This window comes from Carettochelys insculpta, chromosome 16, assembly GCF_033958435.1.
Source record: "Carettochelys insculpta isolate YL-2023 chromosome 16, ASM3395843v1, whole genome shotgun sequence".
NCBI lineage: Eukaryota > Metazoa > Chordata > Testudines > Carettochelyidae > Carettochelys > Carettochelys insculpta.
This window is the reverse complement of record NC_134152.1, coordinates 25,986,026-26,001,414: the sequence shown is the minus strand read 5'-3', so window position 1 is coordinate 26,001,414 and position 15,389 is coordinate 25,986,026. Positions and strand designations below refer to the sequence as shown.

General features: G+C 43.1%; 1 protein-coding gene across 1 annotated transcript in view; it reads left to right on the top strand.

Annotated features, from left to right (window-relative positions):
* Positions 1–15,389, top strand: part of PRKAR1B (protein kinase cAMP-dependent type I regulatory subunit beta) — a 147,069-nt gene that overhangs the window by 31,707 nt on the left and 99,973 nt on the right. The window lies entirely within an intron of this gene.

The following is a 15,389-nucleotide window of genomic DNA, read 5'->3' as shown; positions in this document are numbered from 1 at the left end:
TGTGGCGGCATTGGAATCTCTGAGTGATCACACAACTTTACAGCTTACAAGGAACACTGTCCCTCAGTGAAAACCATGAGAAATCTTGTGGCACCTTATAGGCTAACAGATTTTTTGGAGAATAAGCTTTTGTGGGCAAAGACCTGTTTCATCTGATCTATCCCTTAGTGGGATTTCTTACCATGTTATCTTTCCAGTTCATGTTCATCAGCTAGGAACTAAGGCCTTGTCTTCACTGGAGTTTTACATGAGTAGCAACGAACGTTCCCTGTAATCTTTTTTACCTATGAGTGGATTTTCTCCATCCACATGCAGAATAATTTTTTACGTGCACTGAGACATGCACAAATGTGACCCACTGATAGAAACAAACAACATAGCTGTGGGCACTCAGCTAATCAGCCAGGAAGCATTTGAATCACAAGTGCACAACTTACAGGGAACACTGATGGCAACACCAACATGGTTCTTCAGAGGCTACTCACGTACATACATGTGTTTGTTTACAGATTCTTACTCACACTAGACATTAACTAACCATCGTTAGAGGAAGTTAAGCAGTCTAATTACTATGAGATCCCATTAGAGTGCAACTCTCCAGAGTAATTAGGAGGGCGATGGGTATCCGAGAGGTAGCCATGTTAGTCTGTGTCTGCAAAAACAATGAGGAATTCTGTGGCATCTGTGACAGGGTCCATGTGTCTCCTGGGCCCCAGTCCTCTGATCAGTCCACAGTCCCACAGCATGGAGCCTGGTTGCCCTTGCCATGGCTCACGCTTTGGTCCCTGGACTTGAAGAGCAGTGGGTAAAAGCTCCCCCAGTTTGGTAGGGCTGAGCAACCAGTCCCCTCAGCCTTTGGCTGAGCTCCAAAATTACCTGAGGGCACTGCTCACCACCTCTGCTGTCTCTGGTGTTACTATTGGTTGTTTGTACCCCTCTCTACCTTCCTCTTTTTGCGTGCGTGCACTTGCACTCCTCTCCAATCTCCTCATATGCTTTCTTCAGCTTCCTCCTACCCTCTCTCCCTCACCCTGCTGGGGGAAAGTTTTTAAAAGGCAGCGTCAAGTGGGACCAGCTGGCCCTAACTGAGTTAGGGCCGCCTCCTCCCCAGCTGTTCCCACTCTGCCTGATTGCCAGGGCTGTCCTGAGCTGCTTTTCTTCTTGGAAGTTGTTCCCCTGGTCTTACCCTGTCACACACCATGAAGACTAACTAATTTATTTGGGCATACACTTTCATTGGCAAAAACTCACTTTGCCAGATGTGCATCTGATGAAGTGGATTTTTATGCCTAAATAAATCTGTTGGTCTTTAAGGTTCCCCAGGCCTCCTCGGCTACGTCTACACTATCTCAAAACTTCAAAATGGCCATGCAAATGGCCATTTCAAAGTTTACTAATGAAGAGCTGAAATACATATTCAGTGCCTCATTAGAATGCTGGCGGCTGCGGCACTTTGAAATTGCTGCGGCTTGCTGCCACACGGCTCATCCAGATGGGGCTCCTTTTCGAAAGGACCCCACCAACTTTGAAATCCCCTTATTCCTAACAGCAGGTAGGAATAAGGGGATTACGAAGTTGGTGGGGTCCTTTCAAAAAGGAGCCCCATCTGGACGAGGTGTGTGGTGAGCTGTGGCAATTTTGAAGTGCCGTGGTTGCTGGCATTCTAATGAGGTACTGAATATGTATTTCAGCACTTCATTAGTAAACTTCGAAATGGCCGTTTACATGGCCATTTTGAAGTTTTGGGATAGTGTAGACACGGCCCTCATGTCTTTTCAGGAGGACATTAATTTTCCATATAATACCTTCTAACTTTCCCACATACGTAAGCCCCAGTACACATCTGCTGTATGACTATTAACTTATGCAAGCAGTGGAAGAGTATTTTCACTGCCATTGGGTACATTTAGAATGGACAATTATTTATGGCTAAACAGATCTTTGAGAATAGTTCGGCAAAGAAAAACAAAGGAAAGAAAGCTTTGCTTTCCCAGATTGGCAAATATGACTCAAGGTGATGGCCCAACCTTATATACTGTTTTCCACATCTCACCTAATATGAGAGCCATTGTCCTAATATGGACGTGTGGACATTGGGAAGGGAAAGTACACAGGGTGCTTTTCATCTCCTTGTGCACATAACTTGTGGGTTAGAGACAATCTGTTGCTGCAGCCTGGGGCATGCACAGATTACTTTCTCCCTGGGGAGCAAATTACCCCTAAATGAGTAGAAAAGAAGGGCCAATTCCTCTTTGCATCAGCCCACCAAATCAGCTGGCTACAGAGAGGCAGGGTGCAGCCTCGACATTCCCCTCTTCAGCCAGATACTCCAGGAGAGATTCTCCCTCTGGTGTTTCCCTGCAGTACTCAGTTCTGCACCATCCCCCTGCATGGGTCTGTGGCTCTCCCCCACAGTCAAGCCCCATAGAGAGTATGACCAGCTGTCATTCACCTCAAAGGAGATGGACATCTCCGAAGGGCATATACATTATGTTTTTCAGACAAGCAGGGTGTAGGCAAAGATCTTAATGAATCAACTCCTGACATCATGTCTTGTTGCTCTAGTCCAGTCTTGTGTTGTCAAGTGCTGAGAAGTTAGCAAACCAGAATTTACTACCGTCATCACTGCCCATCTGCGTCTTGCTGATGCAAATGTGGCTCAGCAAAAGCAATAGTATCTGACTTGTATTTTGTCCTCTTCAGAAATGTGGATGTTTCTGGATGACAGGTGACCTGGGGATAATAGTTCATTTTCTACAGTGATTTTTTTCTGCATTCAGCTTCTCGTCCTGCATTGTCTGTGATCTCTGACTCATTATTTCATTTTCATCCCCCCTCCTGAAGCATTGGGTGCTAGGTATTTTTTGTCACGCACAAAACAAACAAATAAATCCACCGTAGAGCTGTTGATCTCTTGCTCTCTCCCTTCTTATCAGAATCAGATCTCTAAGACTATGTCTATATGGCGCCTTAAACTCAAAATAAGCTATGCAATTAGTGCAAATTGTGTTGCGTATTACCAGTAGATTTCAAAATGGGCTATTTTGGCATGTGGTGCTATCTAAACGGTGCCATGTGCTGAAATAAAGCCCTATTTTGGGGCATCCTGTACCCTCATGTGATGAGATAGCATGCCTGTTGTCTCAAAAATTGTTTGTTGTCTCATAAACTGTTTTGAGACAATGGACACATTGCATAGACACAGGCAGCTTTTTCAGGATACCTTTGTGCCCTGAAATAGCGCTCACCATGTAGACATAGCCTAAGAGTACCTCATTTTTATGTGGTCCGTGGCTAAGTGGTCCAGGAGACCTGTGGATTATCTGTGGGCCAAGGGCTAAGGAGGTCCTTACATATAATGTAAGACCTCAATGTAGCACAGGAGTTCAATGTACATTTTCCTATTTCCCATGTATACTTTCACTTCTATGGAACTAGTCACATGCATAAACTTAGGCATGTACCTTGCTGAACTGCACCTGAAGATAGCATCATTCATGGTCTGTTGTTGAGAATCTATGATAGTCTCCTTCCCTAAAGACAGTGTCATGTGGTTGGGATCTATACACTGAATCAATGTTTCTGAAACTTTTTGAGACCACAGAACACCAAACAACACTATTTTTATGTGGAACACCTATGAAATTTTCTTTAAAAATTGTTTTCAGACCGAAAAATCCAAACAAGCAGCAACATGTGCAGCAAAACCGAAATGAAGTAATGTAATCAGGTATCATAGCAATGAAGGAGTAACATTATATCTGGTGTTACCAACAGAATATATACCATCAGTTTATTTTTCCAAAGCCTTGTGGCACACCTACGAGTTGTTCATAGAATACCAGTGTTCTGTGGTTTAAGAAACACTGAGCTAAATAATATAATGACACAGAGAAAAGAACTACAAGAAGCAGATAAAATGGAAGTACATTAATGTTAAACGGGGGTGGGTTTCCGAGAAGAACTTTTGGTGAAATGTTCTCACTAACCTGAACTGCCCACAACCTGGAAGGTGACTAAGGGCTTGATCCTGTGTCCCTGAAGTGAACCGGAGCTTTTTCATTGAGATGAGTGAGAGAAAGATGGGAGCTGCTGGTCTCAACTGGTGCAGGATGACTACCCCAATATAAAGACTACAACAGGCTTAGAGGAAAACAAGGGTCAGCATTAAGCATTGTGTGCATGTACACACACACATGCTCAGCTTTTGCTGTATGCACTTTATTCTTAGCCAGTGACCTGTCCTCCTAAACGTGCAGCCATACACCATATACACACTTGCACTCATAGGTGCTGACTCTGTCGGTGCTCTCTGAAGCACCCATGGGGAAAAATTAGTGGGTGTGCTGTACCCACTGGCAGCCAAGCTCTCACCCTCAGTCCTCTCCCCACTGTGCCTCTCACCCACTGCTGGTCCCACTGACCAAACCCTCCCCAACCCTCCCAGTGCTTCTAGAGTGCCGTGAACAGCTGATTTCACACATTCAGGAAGTTCTGGAAGAGAAGGGGAGAGCTCAAGGGAGGAGTGAGGCAGAGATGGGGGCTTGAGGGAAGGGCTGGAATGGAGATGGGGCAGGTGCAGGCTTTGGGGGAAGGGATGGAATGGGGTACAGAAGGGATGTGATGTGTGTGGGGTGTCTACCCCCCGCCAGCTGCAGTGGGGGAGTCAGTGCCTATGCTTTCACTAATGTTCCCGAGACCCGTTACTGACTTCTTGTTAAATTTGCAAGAAAATTAACAAAACAGTCAAACTTAAAAGTAAAGCACTACCAGTGCTTCACAGAACACACTCCTTGTGGAGTATTGTCTAGTTTTCATTATTTATCAGAATATTGCATAACATGCAAGCAAATGTACTAGATTATATTTGTATAAGAATAATAAGTCTTAGTAATGTGCAAACTCATCATAGGGTAACATTTTAAATCTTTGCTGAGACCATTCTTTGTGTGTGAACTACAATGAAATAGATTAGTGAAGTGCTACAAACACATGGAGATTAAAATGAGAAAAGGGTCCACCATTAACAGATGATCTTTAGTTGTTGTCCTGTGGCTCCATCTTAAAATATTTGTTGCAATTTCTGTTAAGTAATGGGTTTCAAGGGATGGTTGTAAATTGTGTTCACTACTGCATAATGTTTTAGCTTATTAAAATACTGCTTGCAGTCCAGCTGGAATGTTTCATAGTTGTGGAAGAAACCTAATACAGCACCATCCAGGAATACGATATTTGAGAAACAGGACACCACAGCTATGCTGTTTTCATGCTATACCCTATAGTGTCATTCCATTGGTAACTTTACTCTTTGATAAAAACAAATACAGGCCAGATCCTGCTTGGCCTTTATACAGACCTGCCATGAGCAGGGTGGTGCAAGGAGCCTTTTTCTCCCTTGCTGGTCCATGTAGAACTCAAGCAGAATTGTTATTATTTAGAACACTGTAGTGCAGTGATGGGCAACCTGTGGCCTGCAGGCCACCTGTGACCCATTGGGGTTCCACCTGCAGCCCATGCACCCCGTTTACCTCTTTCCCCCCATGCCTCCTGCACAATGGGGCACTGGAACACTGCTCCTCCCCATCCCTTCCAGCATTTTTGGAGCAGCATGAATCACCTAATTTATCATAGAATCACGGAATCCTAGGGCTGGAAGGGACCTCAGAAGATCATCTAGTCCAGCCCCCTGCTCAAAGCAGGATCAGCCCTAACTAAATCATCCCAGCCAGGACTTTGTCAAGCAGGGACTTAAAAATCTCTAGAGATGGAGATTCCACCACCCCTCTAGGTAAAGCATTCCAGTGCTTCACCACCATCCTGGTAGGTCTTCCTAATATCCTACCTACAACTTTCCCTCTGTAACTTCAGACCATTGGTCCTTGTTCTGCCATGTAGCCTCTCTCCATCCTCTTTAGAGACCCCCTTCAGGAAGATGAAGGCTGCTATCAAATCGCCCCTCACTCTTCCCTTCTGTAAACTAAATAAGCCCAAATTCCTCAGCCTCTCCTCATAAGTCATGTGCTGCAGTTCCCTAATAATTTTCATTGCCCTCTGCTAAACCTGCTCCAGTGCATCCACTCATTTCTATACTGGGGGGCCCAGAACTGGATGCAGTACTCCAGATGTGGCCTCACCAGTGCCGAATAGAGGAGAATAGGTCTGCTGGAAATGCTCTTCCTAATGCACCCCACTATGCTGTTAGCCTTCTTGGCTACAAGGCACGCTGTTGACTCATATCCAGCCCCTCATGCACTGTAATCTCCAGTAGATTCACGGCGTTCAAGCTTTAGGAGGGTGGGGGAGGAGCAGGGCTGGGGCATGAATCAGGTAGTTCATGGTGCTCTGAAAGTACTGGGAGTGAGGGAAAGAAGCAGCTAAGTGTGGGGCTCCAGTGCCCCAAAGTGCAAGAGGGTTGGGGGAAGAGGGCAGAAAGGGGTGCGTGCACCACAGGTGAAACCCCATTGGGCCTCAAGCCGTAGGTTGCTCACCCCTGGATTTCGATCTTTTGGCCCTCTGAGACGAAGGAAGACCACTCATGCAGTCCACTCACTAGTCTTGGTTTCCCATTGCTGCTGTAATGCCTGTAAAGCTGAGCAAAGAGTATGGACTACATTGTGCTATAGCTCACATGGACACAAAGTGCGATGCAGTCCCTGCTCCCAAAGAGATTACAGTGCAATCTGGCAAGACCGTCAAAGGGTGGAAGGGGAAAGAGAAGCACAGGAAGGCAGAACAACTTATACAAAGTCAAACTGCAGGTCATTAGCAAAGCCAGGAAAGGAAGACGGGTCTTCCCACTTCCTGTAGAGTGTTTCCCCAGAATTGCAGGCCAGTCGCAGGCCATTGATCCCATACGACTCCTCTGAGATGAATAGCACATCAACGAGAGTGATGGGCAGGACCATAACCTTGACCCATGTACATTAGCTTGAAGAATGGAACTGGTAACTAGAAGGAGCAGGCTGCATCCTATAAAGTCAGGTGGTAGTGGGTGTACTCTTCCTGCATCCTGAATGCTGGGAGACTGTCCACAGAGTACGGCAATTTGGAAGAAATCAATGTATTCATTCCCCAAATTCTGTACTTTGAGTTGTATTATGAGGTCACATAGGGGAGAGAAATTTGAATTTGAATAACGTTTTTAGTCATGTATCTGAAATTAATCTCAGACATTTCAGACCTCACAGTTTGGCATGACTTGGGCTCTCAGTGATTCCATTTTTAAATGAAACTATGAAGATTGAAAGTGATGCATTTCCTGGACTAAAATAAAACTTGCCTTTACGACTGTGCAGGCTCTGTCCCTTTGAATTGATGCAGGTCTCTGCAGTACTTGGCATAAGCCCAGTGAAATCGTTTTGTCTATGTCTACACTGCACTCCGCTTTTGGAAGAAGAATCCAAATGAGCAAGATTGGAAATGCAAATGAGGCATGGATTTACATATCTCATGACTCATGGGATATTATCTTGCGATCTGTCTTCCAGAAGAGGCTTTTCCAGGAGCACAAATAGCTGTGTAGAAGGGGTTCTTTTGAAAACAAACCTCATTTTCGAAAGAGCCCTACTTCCTATTTTGTTTCGGGAAGAAGGGTACTTTCGAAAATAGGGCTTTTTCTGAAGGAACCCCATCTGCATGACTGTTTTTGTTTTCGGAAAGGCCTTTTCTTGTTAAGCGGTTGTGTGAGATTATGCAAATAAAGCATGGGCTTTGTAAATCAGTGCTTCATTTGCATTTTTGGTTGCCCTCATTTGCATTCCTTCTCTGAAAGGGGAATGCAGTTTAGACTCAGCCTAGGTTAGTTTGTAGTTTTTAGGAGACTATGTCAACTTTGCTGTTTTTGTCCCATCAAAACTTTTGTGATGGCAGGTTTGTTTTGTAGGACAGAGTCTGCTCCTAAGCACAATTAAAGTCTTTGACATTTCATATTTTCAATCTTTCATCTTTGAAGAGCAGTATTCTAATACTGAAAAAATAATGGTCAGAACTTAATTTTTACTTTCACTGTTTTGTTCAACAATTCCTATTCTTCCTCACAAATACTGGTGATTCTGATGGCAGAGCTTTTAAAAATCTGCGTCAAATGTCACTCGAGGGCCATGTCTACACTTAATAAAAACTTCAAAATGGCCATGATAATGGCCAAATCGAAGAATACTAATGAGGTGATGAAATGCATATTCAGCGCCTCATTAGCACGCTGCAGGCCGCGGCCCTTTGAAAGTGCCACAGTTCGCTCGCCCACAGCTCGTCTACACGGGGTTCCTTTTCAAAAGGACCCCACAAACATTGAAATCCCCTTATTCCTCTCAGCTGTTCAGCTGATAGGAATAAAGGGATTTTGATGTTGGTGGGGTCCTTTTGAAAAGGACCCCTGTGTAGACAAGCGGTGGGCGAGTGAACCGCGGCACTTGCAAAGGGCCGTGGCTGGTGGCATGCTAAGGACGCGCTGAATATGCATTTCAGTGCCTCATTAGTATTCTTCAATTTGGCTATCAACATGGTCATTTCAAAGATTTTACTAAGTGTAGAGGTAGCCTAGCAATTTGCCAAAAGGCATTCTATCACCCATTCCTGGTATTTCTGATGAACAGAGTGTAAGCAGAGCATTAGTTTATTTGATTTTTTTCTAGAGTATTTGATTCAAAGAATGCATAGCTGAGTAGTTAACATTTATCCATACTTTCAATAATATCTTTCCTGTAAACTCTGTATTTCAGCTGCTGTACAGTAATATTTTAATGCAGTGGTATTTAAATGCAAAATAATTATTTAAATAATATAGAAAAAGAAAAAAACCCTCCTGTTTAATGCTGAATTTATTAACCAACGTGAAATCTTTCTGAAGCTTTCAGTATACAGTGCATTAGCTGTGTGTGGTTCTTCTTTAGTCGCCAAATAACGGGCAATAATTCTGTAAACTTACCCCTTATTTGATATAAAAGAGTATAGAGCTTAAAAAAAGGAAGGATTGAGTCTTTACTTGATATCTTGTCTTTTCAGTGTGCCAATATTTTCATCTTTGTTTTTCTCATTCACAGTGGATGAGAGCATGTGGAAGTGGTAATTTGTCTCTGTGCCCTGAAGAACAATGGCTTATTTCAATGAGAGCTGCTGAAAGAAGTGTTTTTGTTTTTAGAAAGATTGTATGTAACTTGTTGGGTTACACTTTGGAGATAGATCCTGCAGTCCTTCATAGGCCAGATTACTTCAAATGGCAAGTATCAGAGGGGTAGCCGGGTTAGTCTATATCTCAAAAACAACAAGAAGTCCTGTGGTACCTTCTGAACTAACAGATATTTTGGAGCATACGCTTTTGTGGGAAAAGACGAAGGGGGTCTGTGCCCACGAAAGCGTATGCTCCAAAATATCTGTTAGTCTGTAAAGTGCCACTGAACTTCTTGTTATTTCTTCATGTGGCCATTCTACTTCTGCTGGGGTTGAAGGCTGAACTCTCTCAGTTGTTCAGTTTTTGGCTTTGGCGGGGGCCTCCAAACTGCTTAAAGAAAGCAGACATCCAAATTGATTGGAACGTAATTGGATTAGGACACGTAACTCCCTTAGTTAATTTTGAAAATCACAGTCGTATATTTTGACATTTAAGCATATAAATGTGCATTAGTAAAAAGTAAGGCTGCTTAATAATCTTACATTTTTGAAAGAAATTTGCTTCATGGCAACCCTCCCTCCCCAAAACCAGCAGCAATAACAACAAAATCTACAATACAGAGAGTTCAAGTGTTATTTTAGAAATAGAAGATCCAATTTAATAACCATATGAAGTTTCTCTGTCACTCCCATGCACTAATGGAAATTCTGAGCGTAAATTATTTTACTGTTAAGCTCCAAAGACAGTTGTAACGGGAAAAAATCTGACAAACCCAAACAATGATTTAGTTCTAGTTTTATAAGTTGGTTATGAAAGATTATGACCTGAACTACATTGAATCTTGTGAGGTAACAGCTGGTCTATCATTGGCCTTGGAAAAAAGTAACAGTTGCTAATATTTCAAGAAACAAAGATGGTCTTTGAATCAAGTGGAACAGCTGTAAGAGAGGGACACACCATGCACTGTCAGCTGCTAAATTCATATATTCAGACTGACTGAAACAGAATACTTTAACCCTTTGGCGCCGCCAGATTACGACTTTCTTTCTGTAAAATGCAGTTTAAAAAAAGGGGGGAGGAGCTAGAAAAAATTTGGTACGGTTTAGAGCAATTTACTTTTTTTTTATTCATGCAACTTCTCTTTTGCAGCGAATATTAACATTTATTTTCTAACTTGCTGTTGTGCAGCTGAAGTTTCTATTAGGTACGCAATTACCCATACTTCTGCATGGTGCACAAAATTGGGCAAGCAAAATGTTTTAGTGTGACAATGTCAAACACAATGTTAGAGGCTTCAGCACCTGCCTTTTCTTTCTTTCACCCTAACAGTGTAGTAGAAGCTCAAAATACTTAGCTATCCAAGTAGACTAAGAGAAAACTTGATCACTGTTTGGACATACTGATGAAAGCAGACAATGGCTACGTCTACACATGCCCCAAACTTTGAAATGGCCACGCAAATGCCATTTCGAAGTTTACTAATGAAGTGCTGAAATGCATATTCAGCGCTTCATTAGCATGCGGGCGGCTGCGGCACTTCGAAATTGACGTGCCTCGCTGCCGCGCGTCGCTTCCAGACGGGGCTCCTTTTCGAAAGGACCCCACCTACTTCGAAGTCCCCTTTAAGGGGACTTCGAAGTAGGCGGGGTCCTTTCGAAAAGGAGCCCCGTCTGGATGAGACGGGCGGCGGCGAGGTGCGTCAATTTCGAAGTGCTGTCGCCGCCCGCATGCTAACGAAGCGCTGAATATGCATTTCAGCGCTTCATTAGTAAACTTTGAAATGGCCATTTGCGTGACCATTTCGAAGTTTGGGGAACGTGTAGACATGGCCAATATGTTATACCAAAGGTCTCTTTTATCTAGTAGGCAAAGGTGTAAGAGATCCAGTAGCTAGGAGCACATGCAAATTGGAAAAAGTTGATTTTTTTTAAAGCAGTGCCAGCAAATAAACCATCGCAGCAATGTAACCAGGCATATGGTGAATTGTCCATCTCCTGAAGTCTTCAAATCAGGGGGTGCCAGCTCTTGCAATCTGACCATGATTGGTGTTTTCACAGCTCTCGGAGTCTGATGACTACATGAGAGTCTCTGCTTCCATTTAAGTTTCTAGCCCTCATGCTTACATGGAAGCATTTGACAACATGACTTGAGTGCATCCTAAAGTCTCCAAAAGCACAGGCAAACAAAAAGGGTCTAAAATGTACTATTTAAAAATTTCTTAAGATTGATGTAAAAATCATGTGCTTTTTGGGGTCTGACTTAAGATTTTTGAATTCTTAGGGTTAGCAGTGTTGGATGGTATAAAGTATGTGTTCTAGTGCAGCTACAAGTTACTGTGCTTGATGCTGTAGTTATTTGGTGAAAATTGGTGGCCTCTGTTATGCAGGGGTTCTAGAAGGCCATCATGGTCCCTTCAGCCCTGAAAATCAGTTAATGTATCACCTCCTATTACGTTCCCCACATCAAAAATACACTTGTTTTGGAGAAGTGGAAAAAGCAATGAGGAGTCCTGTGGCACCTTAAAGACTAACATATATATCTTTATTAATGTGAAGAGAAATGTGTGATGCCCCACAATATTGCTGTCTATTTGGCTAGAGGGCTTATGGTGGACTCAGTGATGTTCTCATCCATAGGTGATTCATAAGCTCCATAACTGTAGCTGTACACATTGCTGTCCCACGTCTAATGCTGCTGTCTCTCCTCCTATTTTCTCTGATTAATATTACAGCTCAATGTGTGTTGTGGTAGTTCTTTCATTGGTGTGAAGGGTTTTCCCCTGGTGCAGTGGTGAGAGTCCTACCTGCTAAATATGTGGTCGCTTATGATCTGCTCAGGGGCAAAAGGAAACTCTGATGAGTCCCCATAACTCTGTATCATAGCTTCCCACACACCCTGGATAGCATAGTTGTGGTATGAGCTATGCTGGATCAGGGATTCTCCTAGCTGAGCTTGTCCCTTAGAAATAACAATTGCAGTAAAACAATGGGTCAAGTCATTACAGACACTATCTGCTGTAACATGCTGTAATTCACCCAGTACCTTTTGGTGCTGGGAGAAACCTGTGCCCCTGCTCTGTCTGTCTGTCTGCAGGCCTGAGCACACTACAAGGGGTATATGCTGAGGAGTCAGTTTTGTCATCCCCAAAGTTTGTATCTGCAGTCTCAAGTTCCTGTATGCTCTCCAAAGCAGAGGGATGCGTGTGGCTTTGAACACTGCAGTGCTTGATAGAATTTGTTATACTTCTGTGTTCTTACAAATGATTTGAAGATGTAAGTATATATTGGAAGGTCTTCTGAACCCATCTGGGCACCCAGCAGTAATGGGTCATTTTAATTTAACTCTTCTCTTCAGCATTGTTCACATTGTACCTTATGGCTGTGTCTACATGGAGCCGAGCTGCTATCACATGAGGCAAAGGAGGGGGTCTCGGAAATGCACATGACCACTCATTTGCATATCTATGAAGCTACTTTGCATATCCACGCATGCTCACCCTTCTATCAGAAAACAAGCCACGTAGATGTGGTTCTGCTGGCCAAAACTCCCTTTGTTGGCAGCCCCTTAGGCCTCATTTTTTTCTAGGCCTGGGTTGCAGGCCCCCCCACTGGAGCATGGGGCTGGGCCTGGAGTATGAGGCCCCCACCCAGGTCAGGAGCTTGGGGCCAGGCCCAGATTGAGTGACCCCCACTGGGGTGCGGGGCTGGGCCTAGAGGGTGTGGTTCCCACCAGTGGTGCAGGGCCCCTGCTGTGGAGTCCCCACCACTGCAGCCCTGTCCCACTATGGCCCGGGTCTGGGGCTGGAGTCCATGGTATGGGGCTGGACCCCCTCTGGAGTACAGGGCCCTCACTGGACTATGGGGCAGTACTTCCAGGAGTGTGGGGCCCCGTTGGACTTCAGAAAGTATCTTCAGCATTTGGACTGTGTATGAGTTCAAAAGGTCAAATTTCTGCCTTAAACTTTTCTGATTGTGTTCCACGTTATGCTTTTAAGCCATGATCCTGACCTGTTCAAATCACTTTTTGCCAGTGAAGCTTTGCTGCTGACTTCCACTGAAGGATCAGGTGCTTATAAGGTTAATGTACTTCTTATTTCCAGAGGGGCCATGTTAATCAGTTTCAGCAAAAGCAGCAAGGAGTCCTTGCTCACTTCAGGCTCCAGCCCATGAAAACTAGTGCCCAAATAAATTTGTTAGTCTTTAAGGTGTCACAGGACTCCTTGTTGTTTGTACTTATTATTATTTATTCACTTGTATTATCATAGAGGGCTTAGGAGTCTGAGTCATGGACCGGGACTGTTGTATATGGTGCTGTTATCGACCTGGGAAATATAACTCAAATCAGGCTTCCAGAGGATATGAGAGTATTTGCAACAGTTAATACCTACCTTACAAGTGAGGAAGGTATAATTATTTTCATTTTCCAGATGTGGAAACTGAGGCATAGAGAGATTGTCCAAGGTCACACTGGAAGGCCATGGCAAAGCCAATATAGAATCCAAAGATCTAATTCTCATTTACACTAAACCTGCTTTACCCCACTCTAGCAGTCTGAAAGGGGCCTTTAAGTGGACATTAATTATATTTATATTTCCAGCCACCCCTCCTGATTTAAAGCCCTGATCCTTTTGTAACTGCTTCATTTAAACACAAGTCCCCCTTTGCTCTCGTTGAGCCTAACTTCACCTCGTATGTCCACTGCTTTGTTTTTTGTCTACTCATGTTTGTTTTGCAAAAAATCAGCAAGCTGAAGATTGAGAAGATTTCACTAGAATAAAATTAAAGCAGCATTCTACTTGTTTCATACATCTTCTGGATTTATTTTCTTCTCTGATTCCTTCTCAATAGCAGTATCCACAAAACACTGGGACCTTTACATTTGATGTCCTGTGGCACTTTAAAGACTGACAATATAGTTTATTAGAGGAGTATTGTCTTTAAACTGCTACAGGACTGCTTTATTGTTTTGTGAAGATACAGACTAGCATAGTTACCTCTCAGATGATTACATTTGATATGTTCATCAGCGTTTTCATCTTGCGTTGTCCTCACATGAAACCTTTGGTCCAATACTTTTCCTCAGACAGACATACGTACGCCTTGCTGAGGTCAGTGGATGCTGTATTTGTATGTCTGAGGTCAATGTTTCACCCAACAGCCAACAGAGGTCACCCACACCAAGGATTTGGGCTCCCCTTGTCTAATACTGTAATGTCATTGTGGTCTAAATTCATCATGAGAATTTCATCAGCACAATGATTCTGTCCCTTTTATAACTGCTGCATTTAATTTTTTTTGGGGGGTATAACATTCAGTGCAGCAGATATAATTTTTCCTTTTCTAGAAACTAGTTTTAAAATAATAGATCAGGACACAGTGTCATTGGTCCAAATTTACTTGTTATTCCTTAGTGGTGTGGCTTGTCCTGTTTTTCTCTCCTGCCTGTTAATTCCTATAATTCTACAGATAAGTACTTTAAAAAAATTGAAAATATGTCTGTATCGTGGTTATATTAGTCACATATAGAACGCAATTCAGTGAAATGCTCAAAGGATGTTCTCAGCATTTTTGCATATCAGGCTTTTACACTGGACCCAGTGACATGAATGAGGACAGATCTACACAAGATCTGAAAGTTGATCTTAGATACGCAATTCCAGCTATGACAATTGCGTAGCTAGAATCGACTTATCTAGGATTGACTTCTCAGGCTATCCTCAATGAGGCAGGTCGACAGGAGAATCTCTCTTGTCCACCTCCCTTACTCCTTGTGATAATGAGTACAAGGGTTGACTGTTGAAACCTGATAATTTGATTTTACTCATTCCCCACTAGGCCCACAAAATCAAACTCCAGAAGATTAACCTTAACTGGGTCGATCTCCCAGTAAGTGCAGATGTTTGAGAGTTTGGCCATTATCGTCAATACCAGGACTTTGGTCCTGAAATGGAGGTTAAATGAAACTATTCAGTTGGCTAAGCAGTATGTTGTGGTATTTAGGCTCTAATCTTCCTGCATTCTATTGCTGACGTCTCATTGTTCTGGGGAAGTAGACTTCATTATGTCCAACTCCTTATCTACAATACCTGACTCTGTTTTTTCAAGATTTTAGTGTGTTCACAGGTGCAGTTAAGGTTTTCTTGATCGTACTAGGCTATATCAAAGTAGTTTCCTTGTTTTACTGCCTGACGTATTCTAGTTTTAAGAAAATTTGCATTTATAGTGAAAAAAACATCTAAATTGTGTGGCTTACCTCAGCATTCCCCTTGTGTCTTATATTT